Raw genomic sequence first — 21,852 nt, 5'->3', positions numbered from 1 at the left:
GGAGACTGTTTCTACAAACATTTGTGAAAGAATGGGCCGCTCTTAGGAGCTCAGTGATTTCCAGCGTGGAACGGTCATAGGATGCCACCTGTGCAACAAATCCAGTCGTGAAATTTCCTCAAACCTAAATATTCCAAAGTCAACTGTCGGCTTTATTATAAATACAAATGGAAGAGTTTGGGAACAACAGCAACTCAGCCACCAAGTGGTAGGCCATGTAAACTGACAAAGAGGGGTCAGCGGATGCTGAAGCGCATAGTGCAAAGACTTTCTGCACAGTCAGTTGCTACAGAGCTCCAAACTTCATGTGGCCTTCCAATTAGCCCACGTACAGTACGCAGAGAGCTTCATTGAATGGGTTTCCATGGCCGGGTAGCTGCATCTAAGCCATATATCAAGTCCAACGCAAAGCGTCGGATGCAGTGGTGTAAAGCACGTCGCCACTGGACTCTCACGCTTTTCCATCTAGCAATCTGATGGACGAGTCTGGGTTTGGAGGTTGCCAGGAGAACGCTACATTTCGGACAGCATTGTGCCGAGTGTGAAATTTGGTGGAGGGGTTGTTTTTCAAGAGTTGGGCATGGCTCCTTAGTTCCAGTGAAAGGAACTTTGAATGCTCCAGGATACCAAAACATTTTGGACAATTCCATGCTCCCAACCTTGTGGGAACAGTTTGGAGCGGGCTTCTTCCTCTTCCAACATGACTGTGCACAAGTGCACAAAGCAAGGTCCATAAAGACATGGATGACAGAGTCTGGTGTGGATGAACTTGACTGGCCTGCACAGAGTCCTGACCACCTTTGGGATGAATTAGAAAAGAGACTAAAAGCCAGGCCTTCTCGACCAACATCAGTGTGTGACCTCACCAATGTGCTTTAGGAAGTATGGTGGAACATTCCTATAAACACACTCCACATTCTTGTGGACAGCCATCCCAGAATAGTTAAAGCTGTAATAGCTGCAAAAGGTGCAACATCATATTGAACCCTATGGGTTAGGAATGGGATGGCACTTCAAGTTCATATGTGAGTCAAGGCAGGTGGCCAAATACTTTTGGCAATATAGTGTATATGCGATTTATTTCCACATAAGAAAGAGGTTTGAGTCGGATATGAAAAATTCGGAATTGACATGAAAAAATCCGACAAGGTCACATCTGGGCCAAAAAAAAATCGGAATTGACCTGCAGTGTGAACACGGCCTAAATGGGTCATGGGGACGAGGGCTGCACAAAAAATTTTGTCTAAATTTTAATAAAATAATCACATTTTACAAAGACGTTTTTAAGCCAACCCCATGCAACCAGAAGGCGCTTTTCTAACCTGTAACCTTTTTTTTTAATATTTTAATTTTTTTTTAAGTCTCCTTATAATTATCATACCAAATAATAAATTACAAGAATCAAATTTGAATCGATTCTAAATCGAATCATCACCCCAGGAATCGGAATTGGATGGAATGGTCAGGTGGCCAAAGATTCACGTCCCTAGTGGGGACGTTACTGGGTCGATGCTTTGACAGTTTCTCCCAGCTGAGCCTTAATCTACAGGTCACATGGCACACACACACACACACGCATACACACACACACGCGCACACACACACACACACACACACACACACACACACAAACGTACATTACACATAGTGACAGCAAAGTGTGTGTGGGTTGGGAGGAGGGGGTCGATTGATTTTAACAAGGTCCATTCGGCCAAACTCACTCTTCACTCCAATTCTGACTGCACCCTTCAAACTTGCCTGAGACGCACGTTACACACAATACCGAAACACGACAATGTTACACGACAGAGTGGGAGGGGCTTAATGACTGCTAACGAATGCCCGCTTACGTGGACTGCAACATGCTTTATGAACCATAAAGGAAATACAGCGCTGCCTCGGTTTTTGTTTTCGTATGATTTGATTTTTGACGCAAATTTGCGTCACAATGTGTGGTACAGCGCCCCCGATTATCGGACAAACTGAAAAAACAAAGAACTCAGTCTCTGTACTTTTTTTTTAAAGAACTACAACTGCAAAATAATTCACCAAAGGGCCAAAGAAAGTTGCGAGTGCCAGCACTTTGATATAGAACGCGAAAAACACGCTCCTTCTCCTTCTCCACTCATCGTTGTCTTCGCCATCAAGTGTTCAATCAAAGTAAAAGTACGTATCCTTCGTCCTTTATATGTAGGTATATTTCATTTAGTTTTGTGCTCGTAAAACTATATTTTTCTCAATAAAATAGGTTTTGGGTGTCTGAAATAGGATTAATCGGATTTTACATTATCTTCTCTGGGAAACATAGCTTCGTTTTGTTGTACGATTCGGTTTTTGTTGTACCTTTTGTAATGATAACCATCAACAATCCTTATGTGAGACAAGAAAGCGCAGGTCTTTCCCTTTTCAGTGTGTTCTAAATAGAAAAAAACTGCTAGCAAGAGGCGGGAAATTGGGAGTCATCTACTCTGCCTAAAAAGCCCTCTTGAAAACATCCCAAAACTGCCGACAACGTTCGATATACTGTACGTGTTGCTACCTGCATATTTTTAACCGAGGTATATCGATACCCCAGCAGGCACAAGACATTGAAACAACGTTGAGAACTTGTTGAATTAGGTCCTGACGTTGAGCAACTCAAACACAACGTTGAAACAACATGCTTTTTGACCACGTTTAATAAGTCAGATTGCGACGTTGATTTGACCATTGAATTTAGGTCATTTACCAACAAATATTCTACAACACAAGTACAATGTTGTAGCAACATGTTTTTGACGAGGTTTAATCAATGTTGGGTTGTGACGTTAATGTGACCATTGAGATTTGGTAAATTTCCAACGGATATTCTACAACACAAACGTAACGTTGAAACAACATGCTTTTTGACGACGTTTATTCAATGTTGGGTTCTGACGTTGATTTGACCATTGAATGTTGGTCATTTACCAACCGACATTCTACAACACAAATACAACGTTGAAACAACATGCTTCTTGACGTTTATTCAATGTCAGCTTGTGACGTTGATTTGACCGTTGAAATTTGGTCATTTCCCAACCAACAACGTGGATTAACGTTGTCTCAATTTACAAATACAACTATTTTGCAACGTTGTTTCAAAGTCAGTTTTAAAGGACATGTACGTAATAATCAACGTTGTATCAATGTCTGGTGCCTGATAGGATTGTTATTGTAAAACCTAACACAGCGGGACTACTTGTTCATACTTCTCCCATGTATAGTGGAAGGTTGTGGGCGTAAGCAGAGGAGTTGGTCAACTTTGAAATTCAATTTAGACCCGAAGACCTCGGTAAGATGTTCCTTTCCTCCTAGCATTTTTTTACCTGAGAAGAGCGGATTATGATGAATTGATCATCTAACAAGGGAACACAAGACAACGCATCCCAGCTACAACTGGGTTCTATGAACACAGACACAACTGTATCTACGACGGATACTGCAATACAAAATAGTCTCTCTCTTTTTGATGAAATAACATTAGAGGAACTATTACAGCGTGTAAGTGGGATAAAACAAACAACATGTTTACTTGACCCATTTCCTGGGAAACTTATCAAGGAGCTTTTTGTATTATTAGGTCCATCAGTGCTAAATATTATAAACTTATCACTTTCCTCTGGCACTGTTCCCCTAGCATTCAAGAAAGCGGTTATTCATCCTCTGCTCAAAAGACCTAACCTCGATCCTGACCTCATGGTAAACTACCGACCGGTGTCCCACCTTCCCTTTATTTCGAAAATCCTCGAAAAAATTGTCGCACAGCAGCTAAATGAACACTTAGTGTCTAACAATCTCTGTGAACCTTTTCAATCCGGTTTCAGGGCAAATCACTCTACGGAGACAGCCCTCGCAAAAATGACTAATGATCTACTGCTAACGATGGATTCTGATGCGTCATCTATGTTGCTGCTTCTTGATCTTAGCGCTGCTTTCGATACCGTCGATCATAATATTTTATTAGAGCGTATCAAAACACGTATTGGTATGTCAGACTTAGCTTTGTCGTGGTTTAACTCTTATCTTACTGACAGGATGCAATGCGTCTCCCATAATAATGTGACCTCGGACTATGTTAAGGTAACGTGCGGAGTTCCTCAGGGTTCGGTTCTTGGCCCTGCACTCTTTAGTATTTACATGCTGCCGCTAGGCGACATCATACGCAAATACGGTGTTAGCTTTCATTGCTATGCTGATGACACCCAACTCTACATGCCCCTAAAGCTGACCAACACGCCGGATTGTAGTCAGCTGGAGGCGTGTCTTAATGAAATTAAACAATGGATGTCCGCTAACTTCTTGCAACTCAACGCCAAGAAAACGGAAATGCTGATTATCGGTCCTGCTAAACACCGACATTTATTTAATAATACCACCTTAACATTTGACAACCAAACAATTACACAAGGCGAATCAGTAAAGAATCTGGGTATTATCTTCCACCCAACTCTCTCCTTTGAATCACACATTAAGAGTGTTACTAAAACGGCCTTCTTTCATCTCCGTAATATCGCTAAAATTCGTTCTATTTTATCCACTAGCGACGCTGAGATCATTATTCATGCGTTCGTTACGTCTCGTCTCGACTATTGTAACGTATTATTTTCGGGTCTCCCTATGTCTAGCATTAAAAAATTACAGTTGGTACAAAATGCGGCTGCTAGACTTTTGACAAGAACAAGAAAGTTTGATCATATTACGCCTATACTGGCTCACCTGCACTGGCTTCCTGTGCACTTAAGAAGTGACTTTAAGGTTTTACTACTTACGTATAAAATACTACACGGTCTAGCTCCGTCCTATCTTGTCGATTGCATTGTACCATATGTCCCGGCAAGAAATCTGCGTTCAAAGAACTCCGGCTTATTAGTGATTCCCAGAGCCCAAAAAAAGTCTACGGGCTATAGAGCGTTTTCTATTGGGGCTCCAGTACTATGAAATGCCCTCCCGGTAACAATTAGAGATGCTACCTCAGTAGAAGCATTTAAGTCCCATCTTAAAACTCATTTGTATACTCTAGCCTTTAAATAGCCCCCCTGTTAGACCAGTTGATCTGCCGTTTCTTTTCTTTTCTCCTCTGCTCCCCTTTTCCTTGAGGGGGGGGGGGGGGGGGGGGGCACAGGTCCGGTGGCCATGGATGAAGTGCTGGCTGTCCAGAGTCGGGACCCGGGGTGGACCGCTCGCCTGTGCATCGGCTGGGAACATCTCTACGCTGCTGACCCGTCTCCGCTCGGGATGGTGTCCTGCTGGCCCCACTATGGACTGGACTCTTACTATTATGTTGGATCCACTATGGACTGGACTCTCACAATATTATGTCAGACCCACTCGACATCCATTGCTTTCGGTCTCCCCTAGAGGGGGGGGGTTACCCACATATGCGGTCCTCTCCAAGGTTTCTCATAGTCATTCACATCGACGTCCCACTGGGGTGAGTTTTTCCTTGCCCGTATGTGGGCTTTGTACCGAGGATGTCGTTGTGGCTTGTGCAGCCCTTTGAGACACTTGTGATTTAGGGCTATATAAATAAAGATTGATTGATTGATTGAAGTGTTGAAGATACAACCAGCCTATCAGTTGGCTTCCCAGTGAGAGCAGACACTGAGTGATTGATTTATTGTGCTCCTATTTTGTTAAGCGTTCGTGCTACATGATGGTTTAGTGTTTCACTATACAGTGGAACCTCGATTTACGAACCCCTGTGTTTGCGAACTTTTCGATTTACCCACTTTTAGATCAAGCCAAATATGTCTCCGTGTGCGAACCACATCTCTGTGAACGAACACTTCATTCATCCCTTCATTTTGTGTGACGCCTGCAGGCAAAAAGCAGGGCGCTTGCTGCCCAGCACACTACTAGTCACTTCAGCGTCTTTTTCCGTGTCATTTTTCGCCTTTTGACACGTTTTGTCCAATTTGCTAACTCAATATGAGTCCCATATAGACAACAGACCAGTGTGGAAAGATGCACAGTTATAAAAAAAAACAAACAGACTATTTGCGGGGACTACATTAATGGCGCTCACAAGTATGGAAGACTCGACGAAGCAGTCTTCATACCACAGCAAGTTATAAGTGTGATGAGACCGGACTTTTCAGGAAAAAATGCCAAAGCAGACTTATTTCACAGCGGATGATAAGACACTACCTCTTGGTCAGTGGAGTCTCTTCCAAGAGCACACACACGGCCCCTCCTCCCCCACCCCTCTGTCTCCGATGTTAATCTAAGTGGATTTCACTTTCTTTAAATGTTTATTATTGAAGAAATGTGGTTGTTAAAGTTAACGATTTTTGTGATTTCTGATTGTTTGTGAGGGCACCAATCGGACTTCTGTGTGTGTGACCGTGTTGGCAGGACGGTACAGCTCTGTCGTTGTTTTTGCCTGTTAATAAAGAGAAACTTGATGCATTACCTCATTTTTTAGTTTCTTTTACTATAAAGTGCAATATATTACTGCATATCAAAGTGTTCAAACTAATATCAAAGTGTTCAAACTAGGGCTGCAACAACTAATCGATTATAAAAATAGTTTGTGATTAATTTAGTCATCAATCAATCAATCAATCAATCTTTATTTATATAGCCCTAAATCACAAGTGTCTCAAAGGGCTGCACAAGCCACAACGACATCCTCGGTACAAAGCCCACATACGGGCAAGGAAAAACTCACCCCAGTGGGACGTCGATGTGAATGACTATGAGAAACCTTGGAGAGGACCGCATATGTGGGTAACCCCCCCCCCTCTAGGGGAGACCGAAAGCAATGGATGTCGAGTGGGTCTGACATAATATTGTGAGAGTCCAGTCCATAGTGGATCCAACATAATAGTAAGAGTCCAGTCCATAGTGGGGCCAGCAGGACACCATCCCGAGCGGAGACGGGTCAGCAGCGCAGAGATGTTCCCTGCCGATGCACAGGCGAGCGGTCCACCCCGGGTCCCGACTCTGGACAGCCAGCACTTCATCCATGGCCACCGGACCTGTGCCCCCCCCCCCCCCCCCCCTCAAGGAAAAGGGGAGCAGAGGAGAAAAGAAAAGAAACGGCAGATCAACTGGTCTAACAGGGGGGCTATTTAAAGGCTAGAGTATACAAATGAGTTTTAAGATGGGACTTAAATGCTTCTACTGAGGTAGCATCTCTAATTGTTACCGGGAGGGCATTCCATAGTACTGGAGCCCGAATAGAAAACGCTCTATAGCCCGCAGACTTTTTTTTTTTTTTTTCATCATAGTTGGATCTATGCTATGCGCATGCGCAGAGGATACTTTTTTTTAATTAATTTTTTTTTATAAACCTTTATTTATAAACTGCAACATTTACAAACAGCTGAGATACAATAATCAAAATAAGTATGGTGCCAGTATGCTGTTTTTGTTCAATAAAATACTGGAAAGGATAGAAATGTAGTTTTGTCTCTTTTATCCGATTATTAATCGATTAATCGGAGTAATAATCGACAGATTAATCGATTATCAAATTAGTTGTTAGTTGCAGCCCTAGCTCACACCTTCACTAAAACATGGACTTTTGTCGAGGCTGGAACTCATTATTCATACTAATGGAGAAAATTCCATCACTATACACATTTCTCCCTTTACGAACCTTGTCAAGCTTGTAAATCGAGGTTCCACTGTATATGAAACCGTTTTTTTTCTAAGATTTTACAGGCGAAGTAGATGGCATCCTAATTGCTTGCACTGTTAGCAGCCTCTTGCCAGCAGTTTTATCCTATTTAGAACGCACAGAAAAGAGAAACACTTATGTCTTCTTGTCTCACAGGAAAATCATGAATGACAAGAAAAAATCCCACCAAAGTTCCCCTTTAAGACGAAGACCTAAGACCTAAAGGGGTCTCGTTCAATCTCTCGTTGATGAAGAACTGCGCCCCAATACTTTTTGACACAGGCATGTCCCCAGGATGTAAACAAATGCTTTGTCGCCATCTTGAACTCTCTCAGTGGGTTCCCCCCCAGGCTGCGACGTGACGGATGGACACGCCGGCGAGCTGTCATGTCCCCCGAGACACAAAGTCGATGCCGACTATAAACTCCCAGAGTGACCGCATTTCTGAAATATTTGCGTTTGTCTTTTTTTTTTGCAGAACTTTCAAACCCATTAAGGAAAGGAAACGTTGCAGTCGGCGTAAAACGTCCACGTTCTCCCGCCTGGAGGCACACGACAACACGGAACATTCACACAACAACGCGGCTCCTTGTGAAGACGTCAAGACAGACGGCGGCTCGGAGATAGTGATGTGCCGATACCGCTGATACCAGTTCCTTATGCTTTAATATCTATCCTCAAATCCAAATACCTGTCTAAATCACCGTTTTTCAACCATAGCGCCCCCTCGAGAGCTGCCAAAAAATATGTTTCTCAGCGTTGGGCCATATGGGCCGCAGCGGTACTCAGCTGTAATACACTTTTCCACCACTGGTGGCAGTAATGAATAATGGAGAAGTCTCTTTAGCGCAAAAATTATGACTAAATTGGTGCAGCAGCAACGCTTCAAATACACTACTTTTTACATTTTACCACACATTAGGTATACCATGTATTCGGGACTATAACCTTCAGCCTTACTGCCCCACCCGATCCTTAAGATCAGCCGATCAGCTGCTGTTGACGGTCCCTGACACAAGGCTGAAGCTTAGAGGTGACAGAGCTTTCGCCGTTGCTGCTCCCAAGCTCTGGAACGACCTACCCCTGAGTGTTAGACAAGCCTCCTCTCTTCCTGTTTTTAAATCTCTCTTAAAAACATACTTTTATTCCATGGCTTTTAACACTGAGTGATATCCATCCTGCAATGGCGCCCCATAATACACCTGCTGTGATCCTGTTTTTATGTTTTTATGTTTTTATTAATTCTATTTTAATTATTTATTTTTTATCATGTTCTGTTTGTGTTGTGTTGTGTTTGCTCGGTTCTCGTTTTATCTTTTAACCTGCTCATTGTACAGCACTTTGGCTACCCCTGTGGTAAATTTTAAATGTGCTCTATAAATAAAGTTGATTTGATTTGATTTGATATAAGCCGGAATGATTTTCCTATGCTTTGAACCCTGCGGCTTATAAAACGGGGCGGCTAAATAATGGGTTTTTCTTCGCTGACGGCCATAACGCAAATAGTTTTTATTAGACACATGCAAAGACACGTTTTTTGGACGAGTTCGCTCACTGCAGGTGCTGCTGGGTGAATGCCTACAAGTGTTTCCTGCTGTTTAAAGTTTTGAACTGGAAGTAGAATTGCTGTTTCGTCTTCCAATCCTTTCATAGCGTTTCTACTCATATGGTTTCGTCATTCATCAATCCAAGCAACGTTTGTAAGTTTTACAATATAACTAAAACAATTCTTACTTACTATACTGTCCCCTGTGTGATGTCTGTAGGAGTGGTTTTTGTACGTGCTATCGTAATGTTATCAAGCTGTAGGTTAGCATGAGCTCATATACTAACATGTTTACGAGTGTCTGTGTTAGTGTTATTAACTCAAAACGGCATTATTTTTGGAGTGGTTCAATTTCACAAATTCCTCAGCAAATTCACCAAAATGTCGCCGTGAAGTTATTGAGTCTGTTTAGCTGAGTGGAGAGCTAGCTTCCGCAGCTAGTGGGTCCATGATGATGACTTCTGTTTTGTTGGAACAACCGTTTTACTGCCATGTTACAGACGCCGTTTGGAAACAATTAAGGTATGTAAATAAACATTTAGAAAATCTTCTTGTGTAAATCACTCATTTCATATCTGCGGCTAATATATGAAAAACATTTTTTTTTTCTTCTAAAATCCAGAGGTGATCGTGCATTTTCTGCTGTGGCTCCAAAACTTTGGAACAATATCCCTCTTGCTATTCGGACGGCTCCCTCTTTAATGAGTTATAAATCACGTCTTAACACATATTTTTACTCTTTGGCTTTTAAACCAGCATGAGAGTCTATTTTCTTTTATTTGATGTATTTATTCTTTTATAGTTAAATGTTTTATATTATTGACTCTTCTAGTCTGTACAGTACAGGCTAAAAGTTTGGACACACCTTCTCATTCAATGCGTTTTCTTTATTTTCATGACTATTTGCATTGTAGATTGTCACTGAAGGCATCAAAACTATGAATGAACATATGTATGTACTTTACAAAAAAAGGTGAAATAACTAAAAACATGTTTTATATTCTAGCTTCTTCAAAATAGCCACCCTTTGCTCTGTTTTGCACACTCTTGGCATTCTCTCAATGTGCTTCAAGAGGTTTTCACTTCACAGGTGTCATAGTTTTGGTGTCTTAAAGGCCTACTGAAACCCACTACTACCGACCACGCAGTCTGATAGTTTATATATCAATGATGAAATCTTAACATTGCAACACATGCCAATACGGCCGGGTTAGTTTTAAATTTTGCGCGAAATATTCTGCTGAAAACGTTTCGGTATGATGACGTCACGGATTGTAGAGGACATTTTGGGACAGCATGGTGGCCAGCTATTAAGTCGTCTGTTTTCATCGCAAAATTCCACAGTATTCTGGACATCTGTGTTGGTGAATCTTTTGCAATTTGTTCAATGAACAATGGAGACAGCAAAGAAGAAAGCTGTAGGTGGGAAGCGGTGTATTGCGGGCGGCTGCAGCAACACAAACACAGCCGGTGTTTCATTGTTTACATTCCCGAAAGATGACAGTCACGCTTTACCATTGGCCTGTGGAGAACCGGGACAACAGAGACTCTTACCAGGAGGACTTTGAGTTGGATGCGCAGACGCGGTACCGTGAGTACGCATGCAGCTGCGGCTTCCAAACATTTGATCGCTTGTCCGTACGTGCGTGCCGCTATGTGCATGTCACGTACGTAACTTTGGGGAAATATATGTGCTGTATGAACTTTGGGGAGGTGAACGGTACTTTGGGCTGTGGGATTGAGTGCGTTGTGCAGGTGTTTGAGTTGTATTGGCGGGTTATATGGACGGGAGGGGGGAGGTGTTTGTTATGCAGGATTAATTTGTGGCATATTAAATATAAGCCTGGTTGTGTTGTGGCTAATAGAGTATATATATGTCTTGTGTTTATTTACTGTTTTAGTCATTCCCAGCTGAATATCAGGTCCCAGCCGCCTCTCACAGCATCTTCCCTATCCGAATCGCTCCCACTGCCCTCTAGTCCTTCACTCTCACTTTCCTCATCCACAAATCTTTCATCCTCGCTCAAATTAATGTGAAAATCGTCGCTTTCTCGGTCCGAATCGCTCTCGCTGCTGGTGGCCATGATTGTAAACAATGTGCGGATGTGAGGAGCTCCACAACCTGTGACGTCACGCTACTCGTCTGCTACTTCCGGTACAGGCAAGGCTTTTTTTTTATCAGCGACCAAAAGTTGCGAACTTTATCGTCGATGTTCTCTACTAAATCCTTTCAGCAAAAATATGGCAATATCGCGAAATGATCAAGTATGACACATAGAATGGACCTGCTATCCCCGTTTAAATAAGAAAATCGCATTTCAGTAGGCCTTTAAGTGACAATTTACAACGTAAATAGTCATGAAAATAAAGAAAACGCATTGAAATGAGAAGGTGTGTCCAAACTTTTGGCCTCTACTGTATGTCTCAACTTCTGTGCAGCACTTGGTGAAACTTTTGTTTTTTGAAATCCATCCATCCATCCATCTTCTTCCGCTTATCCGAGGTCGGGTCGCGGGGGCAGCAGCCTAAGCAGGGAAGCCCAGACTTCCCTCTCCCCAGCCACTTCGTCCAGCTCCTCCCGGGGGATCCCGAGGCGTTCCCAGGCCAGCCGGGAGACATAGTCTTCCCAACGTGTCCTGGGTCTTCCTCGTGGCCTCCTACCGGTCGGACATGCCCTAAACACCTCCTTAGGGAGGCGCTCGGGTGGCATCCTGACCAGATGCCCGAACCACCTCATCTGGCTCCTCTCGATGCGGAGGAGCAGCGGCTTTACTTTGAGCTCCCCCCGGATGACAGAGCTTCTCACCCTATCTCTAAGGGAGAGCCCCGCCACCCGGCGGAGGAAACTCATTTCGGCCGCTTGTACCCGTGATCTTGTCCTTTCGGTCATAACCCAAAGCTCATGACCATAGGTGAGGATGGGAACGTAGATCGACCGGTAAATTGAGAGCTTTGCCTTCCGGCTCAGCTCCTTCTTCACCACAACGGATCGATACAGCGTCCGCATTACTGAAGACGCCGCACCGATCCGCCTGTCGATCTCACGATCCACTCTTCCCTCACTCGTGAACAAGACTCCGAGGTACTTGAACTCCTCCACTTGGGGCAAGATCTCCTCCCCAACCCGGAGATGGCACTCCACCCTTTTCCGGGCGAGAACCATGGACTCGGACTTGGAGGTGCTGATTCTCATCCCAGTCGCTTCACACTCAGCTGCGAACCGATCCAGTGAGAGCTGAAGATCCTGGCCAGATGAAGCCATCAGGACCAAATCATCTGCAAAAAGCAGAGACCTAATCCTGCAGCCACCAAACCGGATCCCCTCAACGCCTTGACTGCGCCTAGAAATTCTGTCCATAAAAGTTATGAACAGAATCGGTGACAAAGGGCAGCCTTGGCGGAGTCCAACCCTCACCGGAAACGTGTCCGACTTACTGCCGGCAATGCGAACCAAGCTCTGACACTGATCATACAGGGAGCGGACCGCCACAATCAGACAGTCCGAAACCCCATACTCTCTGAGCACTCCCCACAGGACTTCCCGAGGGACACGGTCGAATGCCTTCTCCAAGTCCACAAAGCACATGTAGACTGGTTGGGCAAACTCCCATGCACCCTCAAGGACCCTGCCGAGAGTATAGAGCTGGTCCACAGTTCCACGACCAGGACGAAAACCACACTGTTCCTCCTGAATCCGAGGTTCGACTATCCGGCGTAGCCTCCTCTCCAGTACACCTGAATAGACCTTACCGGGAAGGCTGAGGAGTGTGATCCCACGATAGTTAGAACACACCCTCCGGTTCCCCTTTTTAAAGAGAGGAACCACCACCCCCGGTCTGTTTTTTGAAATGTGCTATATAAATAAAGTGGATTGTATTGAAGTGGGTGCGCTCTACAGTCTGAAAAATACGGTATTTGCACAAAGTAACGGTATCGGATCGATATCGCCGATATCAGTGGTAATGCACATCAGTACTCGGAGACGTGCGGAAGGTTTGGGCGAGAAAAGGGGCGGGGGAAGTGATGAGCACAGAAACACACAAAGTCACCAAGACATACACACACACGCACACACACACACACAAATACAAAAACACACAACACACTGATCAAAGCAACACAGACGTGTGCGTCCTGCTTCAGTGGCGTCGTGGGGACATTGCCCTAAAGCATGATGGGGGAAACCAAACATGTTCTTTGGGGATCCTCGGAAGAGTCTCTCATCCCGGATGATACAAAATGGCACAAACGTAGGGACGGGCACAGGAAGCGTGAGGAAGACGGACACGTTTCAAAGTAACATGCTCGGGCCAAAGTCAGTCTGTCCGCACTTGACATCAATAAAGACCGCCGCACGCGTCCTTCACTCCGGCGGATTAATAAGCCTGGGGGGACGACGTCCACAGTCCACCTGGACAAGTGGTCCCGCTAAGTACTACGCGCGTGTTACAGCACGGCTCCGGCTGTACACCAAAAGAAAAATATGCACATCTTCTTCTCTGACGAGAGCGTGAAGCGTCGGTCCCCACTTGGACGATGGCTTTCTTTTGTTCCGTCCTCACGGTTGGACAGTGTCTCACATCACACTCCTCCTACCAAATACTACACGTCAACTACGCACGTACAGCAAAGTGAGTGTGTGTTTGTTGCAGCTACGGCTTGAAATGTGACGTGACGAGGGTGTTGTTTTGTCTGCGAGTCTCTCTTTGATGGAAAGATGTATTCACAGATGAGAGGAGAAAAAGGAAAAGTCTGCGGGCGGAGACGCGACCTGAGGAAGAAGAGAAAATAAGGAGGAGTCAGTGTCCTGACGGTACAAGGCAGGGGTTTGATGTGTTTGCAATAAGCACGGGCGGCCGGCCGCACATTCTAATAACACTATAAAAAAAAACATAAAAAAGTGGAATAAAAGAGACAAGAGGTGAAATGTAACGTGAAAAAGGTTGTTTTTATATTTAAAACTGTGATTGTTCAGAAAATAATAATGAATCAAAATTAATGTTATGAATTATTGACCTCCAATTACTTCACATCAAATATTCCACTTTGAGATGTTTTTGAGCAGAAAATATAGCATATTTTGTGTGTTTGCCATACAAAAAAGAAATGATCTTTGTAAAAAAAAGGGCATAAAAACACAAAAACATAAATAATTAAAGCTGCAAGCAGCATTGGTCGGGCCCGCGTATTTGCCAGGTGCTAGTCCTAACTGTCCCAATACTTTTGTCCAGCGATAGTCATAAGTGTCCCAATACTTTTGTCTACTTTTAGTCTGAAGTGTCCCAAGACTTTTGTCTAGTGTACCTACCTTGTCTGCATTGTGTGGGCATGTTGGTGCTTCCTGCTTTTAAGCAGCCATCTTAAAAAAACAGCGGCGCAGCGGGTCTTTGAAGGGTCATAAAATCAAAACCGGAGCAGTTAGGAAAAAAAGCGCTTCTGTCATTGTAATCACAAGGGTTCAATCTCTCTCCTGTGTTAGTTTGAAGGCGAAACGACAAACGCGCTCAGAGGAGTTCGTTTTTGAAGGAAGGTGACCGGTTTTTACAAAAAATTTGTTTTGAAGGGGGAATAGCAAACTTCCTGTTGATTTTTGCTGGGGGTTGTCAATTTATGAAATGTAGGTCTAAGTGAGGCCTACATAGAGGTTTTTGTTTTCATGTCTCTCCGACCTTGGGAGTTACAGGCAGTTTTGTCTTTTTTTTCTTCCGAGGAGCAGTTTTTTCTCCGTTTTATTCAAAAATTGCTCAAGAGCGCAATTTTTAAATTTGGGGTTAGGTTTTTTTATTAGATCGCAATATTTGCCAGTCCTGATGTGTGTGTTCAGTTTGGTGAGTTTTGAAGCGTGTTAAAGGGGTCAAATTACAGCTCAAAGAGGCAAAAGTGACTGTTTTTAGTACTTTTTAGTCTTGAAGGGGGAATTGCCAACTTCCTGTTGATTTTAGCCCGAGGATGTACATTTATGAGAACTAGGTCTAAGTCAGACCTACATAGAGGATTTAGTTTCATGTTTTTCCGACCTTCCTAGTGGGAGTTACAGGCAGTCTAGTTTTTTTTTTCCTAGGGGGCGCTAGAGCGCAATTTTGATTTTTGCGGTTCGGTTTTTTTATTAAAAGACAATTTTCGCAGGTCCTGATGTGTGGGTCAAATATGGTGAGTTTTGAAGCATGTTAAGTGGGTCAAATTAGTGCTCAAAGAGGCGGCGGAAGAATAATAATAATAAAGAATAATAAAACCTTACAAATTCAATAGGTCCTTATGTCCCATTGCATAAGGACTCCCTGTGGGAGTCCTTATGCAATGGGCCATGCGGGCCCTAATAAAAACGTATATCTGACGGATACATCTGAAGTAGATCTAGAGACTTAAGTGTTGAAAGTAATAAAAAAATAATAGTGTGACTTGTTTCTAACACTTTTATGAGTGGGACCCTTTTGGATCCCCCAGAATTTAAGTGGGATTTTTTTCTTTAAAAGTTTCAGTGCTCAAAAACAAAAACAAAATTAAAATCAATGGTGGTACAAATGATTGACCTATTTAAGGCTCCAATGACCTCATATCAAATATTCCACTTTAAAATATTTTTGGGAGAAAATATTGCATATTTTGTGTTTGCCATGTAAAAAAGAAAGTTTTCTTTGTAAAGAAGGGCATAAAAACATAAAAACATAAATAATATAATAAAAACGTATATCTGACAGATATATCTGAAGTAAATCTAGAGACTTAAGTGTTGAAAGTATAACAAAAAAAATAGTGTGACTTATTTCTAACACTTTTATGAGTGGGACCCTTTTGGATCACCCAGAATTTTAGTGGGGTTTTCTTCTTTAAAAGTTTCAGTGCTCAAAAACAAAAACTAAATTAAAATCAATGGTGGTACAAATGATTGACCTATTTAAGGCTCCAATTACCTCATATCAAATATTCCACTTTAAAATATTTTTGGGAGAAAATATTTCATATTTTGTGTTTGCCATGTAAAAAAGAAAGTTTTCTTTGTAAAGAAGGGCATAAAAACATAAAAACATAAATAATATAATAAAAACGTACATCTGACAGATATATCTGAAGTAAATCTAGAGACTTAAGTGTTGAAAGTATAACAAAAAAATAGTGTGACTTATTTCTAACACTTTTATGAGTGGGACCCTTTTGGATCACCCAGAATTTTAGTGGGGTTTTCTTCTTGAAAAGTTTCAGTGCTCAAAAAAAAAAAAAAAAAAAAAATTAAAATCAACAAACTTAAACATTTTTGACCTATTTAAGGCTCTAATTACCTCATATCAAATATTCCACTTTAAAATATTTTTTAAACAAAATATTGCATATTTTGTGTTTGCCATATAAAAAAGAAAGTTTTCTTTGTAAAGAAGGGCATAAAAACACAAACACAAAAATAACATAATAAAAAGGTATATCTGGCAGATATATCTGAAGTACATCTATAGACTAAAGTAATAAAAAAAAAACCCAGTGTGACTTATTTTTAACACTTTTATGAGTGGGACCATTTTGGATCCCCCAGAATTTTAGTGGGATTTTTTTGTTTAAAAGTTTCAGTGCTCAAAAACAAAAACAAAATTAAAATCAATGGTGGTACAAATGATTGACCTATTTAAGGCTCCAATTACCTCATATCAAATATTCCACTTTAAAATATTTTTGGGAGAAAATATTGCATATTTTGTGTTTGCCATGTAAAAAAGAAAGTTTTCTTTGTAAAGAAGGGCATAAAAACATAAATAATATAATAAAAACGTATATCTGACAGATATATCTGAAGTAAATCTAGAGACTTAAGTGTTGAAAGTATAACAAAAAAATAGTGTGACTTATTTCTAACACTTTTATGAGTGGGACCCTTTTGGATCCCCCAGAATTTAAGTGGGATTTTTTTCTTTAAAAGTTTCAGTGCTCAAAAACAAAAACAAAATTAAAATCAATGGTGGTACAAATGATTGACCTATTTAAGGCTCCAATTACCTCATATCAAATATTCCACTTTAAAATATTTTTGGGAGAAAATATTGCATATTTTGTGTTTGCCATGTAAAAAAGAAAGTTTTCTTTGTAAAGAAGGGCATAAAAACATAAAAACATAAATAATATAATAAAAACGTATATCTGACAGATATATCTGAAGTAAATCTAGAGACTTAAGTGTTGAAAGTATAACAAAAAAATAGTGTGACTTATTTCTAACACTTTTATGAGTGGGACCCTTTTGGATCACCCAGAATTTTAGTGGGGTTTTCTTCTTGAAAAGTTTCAGTGCTCAAAAAAAAAAAAAAAAAAAAAAATTAAAATCAACAAACTTAAACATTTTTGACCTATTTAAGGCTCTAATTACCTCATATCAAATATTCCACTTTAAAATATTTTTTAAACAAAATATCGCATATTTTGTGTTTGCCATATAAAAAAGAAAGTTTTCTTTGTAAAGAAGGGCATAAAAACACAAACACAAAAATAACATAATAAAAAGGTATATCTGGCAGATATATCTGAAGTACATCTATAGACTAAAGTAATAAAAAAAAAACCCAGTGTGACTTATTTTTAACACTTTTATGAGTGGGACCATTTTGGATCCCCCAGAATTTAAGTGGGATTTTTTTCTTTAAAAGTTTCAGTGCTCAAAAACAAAAACAAAATTAAAATCAATGGTGGTACAAATGATTGACCTATTTAAGGCTCCAATTACCTCATATCAAATATTCCACTTTAAAATATTTTTGGGAGAAAATATTGCATATTTTGTGTTTGCCATGTAAAAAAGAAAGTTTTCTTTGTAAAGAAGGGCATAAAAACATAAATAATATAATAAAAACGTACATCTGACAGATATATCTGAAGTAAATCTAGAGACTTAAGTGTTGAAAGTATAACAAAAAAATAGTGTGACTTATTTCTAACACTTTTATGAGTGGGACCCTTTTGGATCACCGAGAATTTTAGTGGGGTTTTCTTCTTGAAAAGTTTCAGTGCTCAAAAACAAAAACAAAATTAAAATCAATGGTGGTACAAATGATTGACCTATTTAAGGCTCCAATTACCTCATATCAAATATTCCACTTTAAAATATTTTTGGGAGAAAATATTGCATATTTTGTGTTTGCCATGTAAAAAAGAAAGTTTTCTTTGTAAAGAAGGGCATAAAAAGATAAAAACATAAATAATATAATAAAAACGTATATCTGACAGATATATCTGAAGTAAATCTAGAGACTTAAGTGTTGAAAGTATAACAAAAAAATAGTGTGACTTATTTCTAACACTTTTATGAGTGGGACCCTTTTGGATCACCCAGAATATTAGTGGGGTTTTCTTCTTGAAAAGTTTCAGTGCTCAAAAAAAAAAAAATAAATAAAAAAAAATTAAAATCAACAAACTTAAACATTTTTGACCTATTTAAGGCTCTAATTACCTCATATCAAATATTCCACTTTAAAATATTTTTTAAACAAAATATTGCATATTTTGTGTTTGCCATATAAAAAAGAAAGTTTTCTTTGTAAAGAAGGGCATAAAAACACAAACACAAAAATAACATAATAAAAAGGTATATCTGGCAGATATATCTGAAGTACATCTATAGACTAAAGTAATTAAAAAAAAAAACAGTGTGACTTATTTTTAACACTTTTATGAGTGGGACCCTTTTGGATCACCCAGAATTTAAGTGGGATTTTTTTCTTTAAAAGTTTCAGTGCTCAAAAACAAAAACAAAATTAAAATCAATGGTGGTACAAATGATTGACCTATTTAAGGCTCCAATTACCTCACATAAAATATTCCACTTTAAAATATTTTTGGGAGAAAATATTGCATATTTTGTGTTTGCCATGTAAAAAAGAAAGTTTTCTTTGTAAAGAAGGGCATAAAAACATAAAAACATAAATAATATAATAAAAACGTATATCTGACAGATATATCTGAAGTAAATCTAGAGACTTAAGTGTTGAAAGTATAACAAAAAAAATAGTGTGACTTATTTCTAACACTTTTATGAGTGGGACCCTTTTGGATCACCCAGAATTTTAGTGGGGTTTTCTTCTTGAAAAGTTTCAGTGCTCAAAAAAAAAAAAAAAAAAAATTAAAATCAACAAACTTAAACATTTTTGACCTATTTAAGGCTCTAATTACCTCATATCAAATATTCCACTTTAAAATATTTTTTAAACAAAATATCGCATATTTTGTGTTTGCCATATAAAAAAGAAAGTTTTCTTTGTAAAGAAGGGCATAAAAACACAAACACAAAAATAACATAATAAAAAGGTATATCTGGCAGATATATCTGAAGTACATCTATAGACTAAAGTAATAAAAAAAAAAACCAGTGTGACTTATTTTTAACACTTTTATGAGTGGGACCATTTTGGATCCCCCAGAATTTAAGTGGGATTTTTTTGTTTAAAAGTTTCAGTGCTCAAAAAAAAAAAAAAAAAAAAAAAAAAAGTACAATTAAAATCAATTTTGCAGATGATGTGGTCCTGATGGCTTCATCTGGCCAGGATCTTCAGCTCTCACTGGATCGGTTCACAGCTGAGTGTGAAGCGACTGGGATGAGTCCATGGTTCTCGCCCGGAAAAGGGTGGAGTGCCATCTCCGGGTTGGGGAGGAGATCTTGCCCCAAGTGGAGGAGTTCAAGTACCTCGGAGTCTTGTTCACGAGTGGGGGAAGAGTGGATCGTGAGATCGACAGGCGGATCGGTGCGGCGTCTTCAGTAATGCAGACGCTGTATCGATTCGTTGTGGTGAAGAAGGAGCTGAGCCGGAAGGCAAAGCTCTCAATTTACCGGTCGATCTACGTTCCCATCCTCACCTATGGTCATGAGCTTTGGGTTATGACCGAAAGGACAAGATCACGGGTACAAGCGGCCGAAATGAGTTTCCTCCGCCGGGTGGCGGGGCTCTCCCTTAGAGATAGGGTGAGAAGCTCTGCCATCCGGGAGGAGCTCAAAGTAAAGCCGCTGCTCCTCCACATCGAGAGGAGCCAGATGAGGTGGTTCGGGCATCTGGTCAGGATGCCACCCGAACGCCTCCCTAGGGAGGTGTTTAGGGCACGTCCGACCGGTAGGAGGCCGCGGGGAAGACCCAGGACACGTTGGGAAGACTATGTCTCCCGGCTGGCCTGGGAACGCCTCGGGGTCCCACAGGAAGAGCTGGACGAAGTGGCTGGGGAGAGGGAAGTCTGGGCTTCCCTGCTTAGGCTGCTGCCCCCGCGACCCGACCTCGGATAAGCGGAAGAAGATGGATGGATGGATGGAAAATCAATGGTGTTAAAAATTATTGACCTATTTAAGGCTCCAATTACCTCATATCAAATATTCCACTTTAAAATATTTTGGGGAGAAAGTATTGCATATTTTGTGTTTGCCATATAAAAAAGAAAGCTTTTCTTTAACAAAACGAGCGTAGAAAATCAAACAAAAAACATGAAAAAATAATAAAAACTTATATTGATCTAGAGCAGTGATTCTCAAACTGTGATACTTGCATTACTAGTGGTACGTGGGCTCCATTTAGTGGTCTTTTTTTTATTTTCCTATATTCAAACACAGTGTTGCTGTTCAAACTGTGTGTAATGTTTTAGTGGCTAAAAATAATATTAAATATACTTGTTAAATAAAACCTTGTGTTTAATAAATACATGGGCCTACTTTGCAGCTGTATTTTAATGTTGGTCATTATGGTGGTACTTGGAGAGCAAAGTTTTTTTTTCCTGAGGTGGTACTTAGTGAAAACAGTTGTAGAACCATTCACTGTTGAAAGTAAAAAAAAAAAAAAAGAAACTTATTTTTAACACTTATGACTCAGGCCCTTTTGTATCCCCAATAATTTTAGTGGGGTTTTTTGTTTTGTTTTGTTTCAAAGTTTTATTATTAAAAAAAAAAAAGGATTAAAACAATGTTGTTTTGAATTATTGACCTATTTAAGGCTCCAATTACCTCATATCAAATATTCCACTTTAAAATATTTTGGGGAGAAAGTATTGCATATTTTGTGTTTGCCATATAAAAAAGAAAGCTTTTCTTTAACAAAACGAGCGCAGAAAATCAAACAAAAAACATGAAAAAATAATAAAAACTTATATTGATCTAGAGCAGTGATTCTCAAACTGTGATACTTGCATTACTAGTGGTACGTGGGCTCCATTTAGTGGTCTTTTTTTATTTTCCTATATTCAAACACAGTGTTGCTGTTCAAACTGTGTGTAATGTTTTAGTGGCTAAAAATAATATTAAATATACTTGTTAAATAAAACCTTGTGTTTAATAAATACATGGGCCTACTTTGCAGCTGTATTTTAATGTTGGTCATTATGGTGGTACTTGGAGAGCAAAGTTTTTTTTTCCTGAGGTGGTACTTAGTGAAAACAGTTGTAGAACCATTCACTGTTGAAAGTAAAAAAAAAAAAAAGTAACTTATTTTTAACACTTATGACTCTGGCCCTTTTGTATCCCCAATAATTTTAGTGGGGTTTTTTGTTTTGTTTTGTTTCAAAGTTTTATTATTTAAAAAAAAAAAGGATTAAAACAATGTTGTTTTGATTTATTGACCTATTTAAGGCTCCAATTACCTCATATCAAATATTCCACTTTAAAATATTTTGGGGAGAAAGTATTGCATATTTTGTGTTTGCCATATAAAAAAGA

At 40.1% G+C, this 21,852-nt stretch overlaps 1 protein-coding gene across 2 annotated transcripts in view; it reads right to left on the bottom strand.

Moving 5' to 3' along the window:
- Positions 1-12,825: 12,825 nt before the first annotated feature.
- syt3 (synaptotagmin III) overlaps positions 12,826-21,852 on the bottom strand; it is a 170,069-nt gene continuing 161,042 nt past the window's right edge. For both annotated transcript variants that reach the window (XM_061981388.1, XM_061981390.1), the window contains one exon: positions 12,826-13,962. The gene's annotated coding sequence lies outside the window, so the exon portion shown is untranslated. The remainder of the gene's footprint in view (positions 13,963-21,852) is intronic.

The sequence above is a fragment of the Nerophis lumbriciformis genome, linkage group LG24 (genome assembly GCF_033978685.3).
Source record: "Nerophis lumbriciformis linkage group LG24, RoL_Nlum_v2.1, whole genome shotgun sequence".
Taxonomy (NCBI): Eukaryota; Metazoa; Chordata; class Actinopteri; order Syngnathiformes; family Syngnathidae; genus Nerophis; species Nerophis lumbriciformis.
Note: the sequence above shows the minus strand (reverse complement) of the source record. Positions and strands in the feature narration are given on the sequence as shown.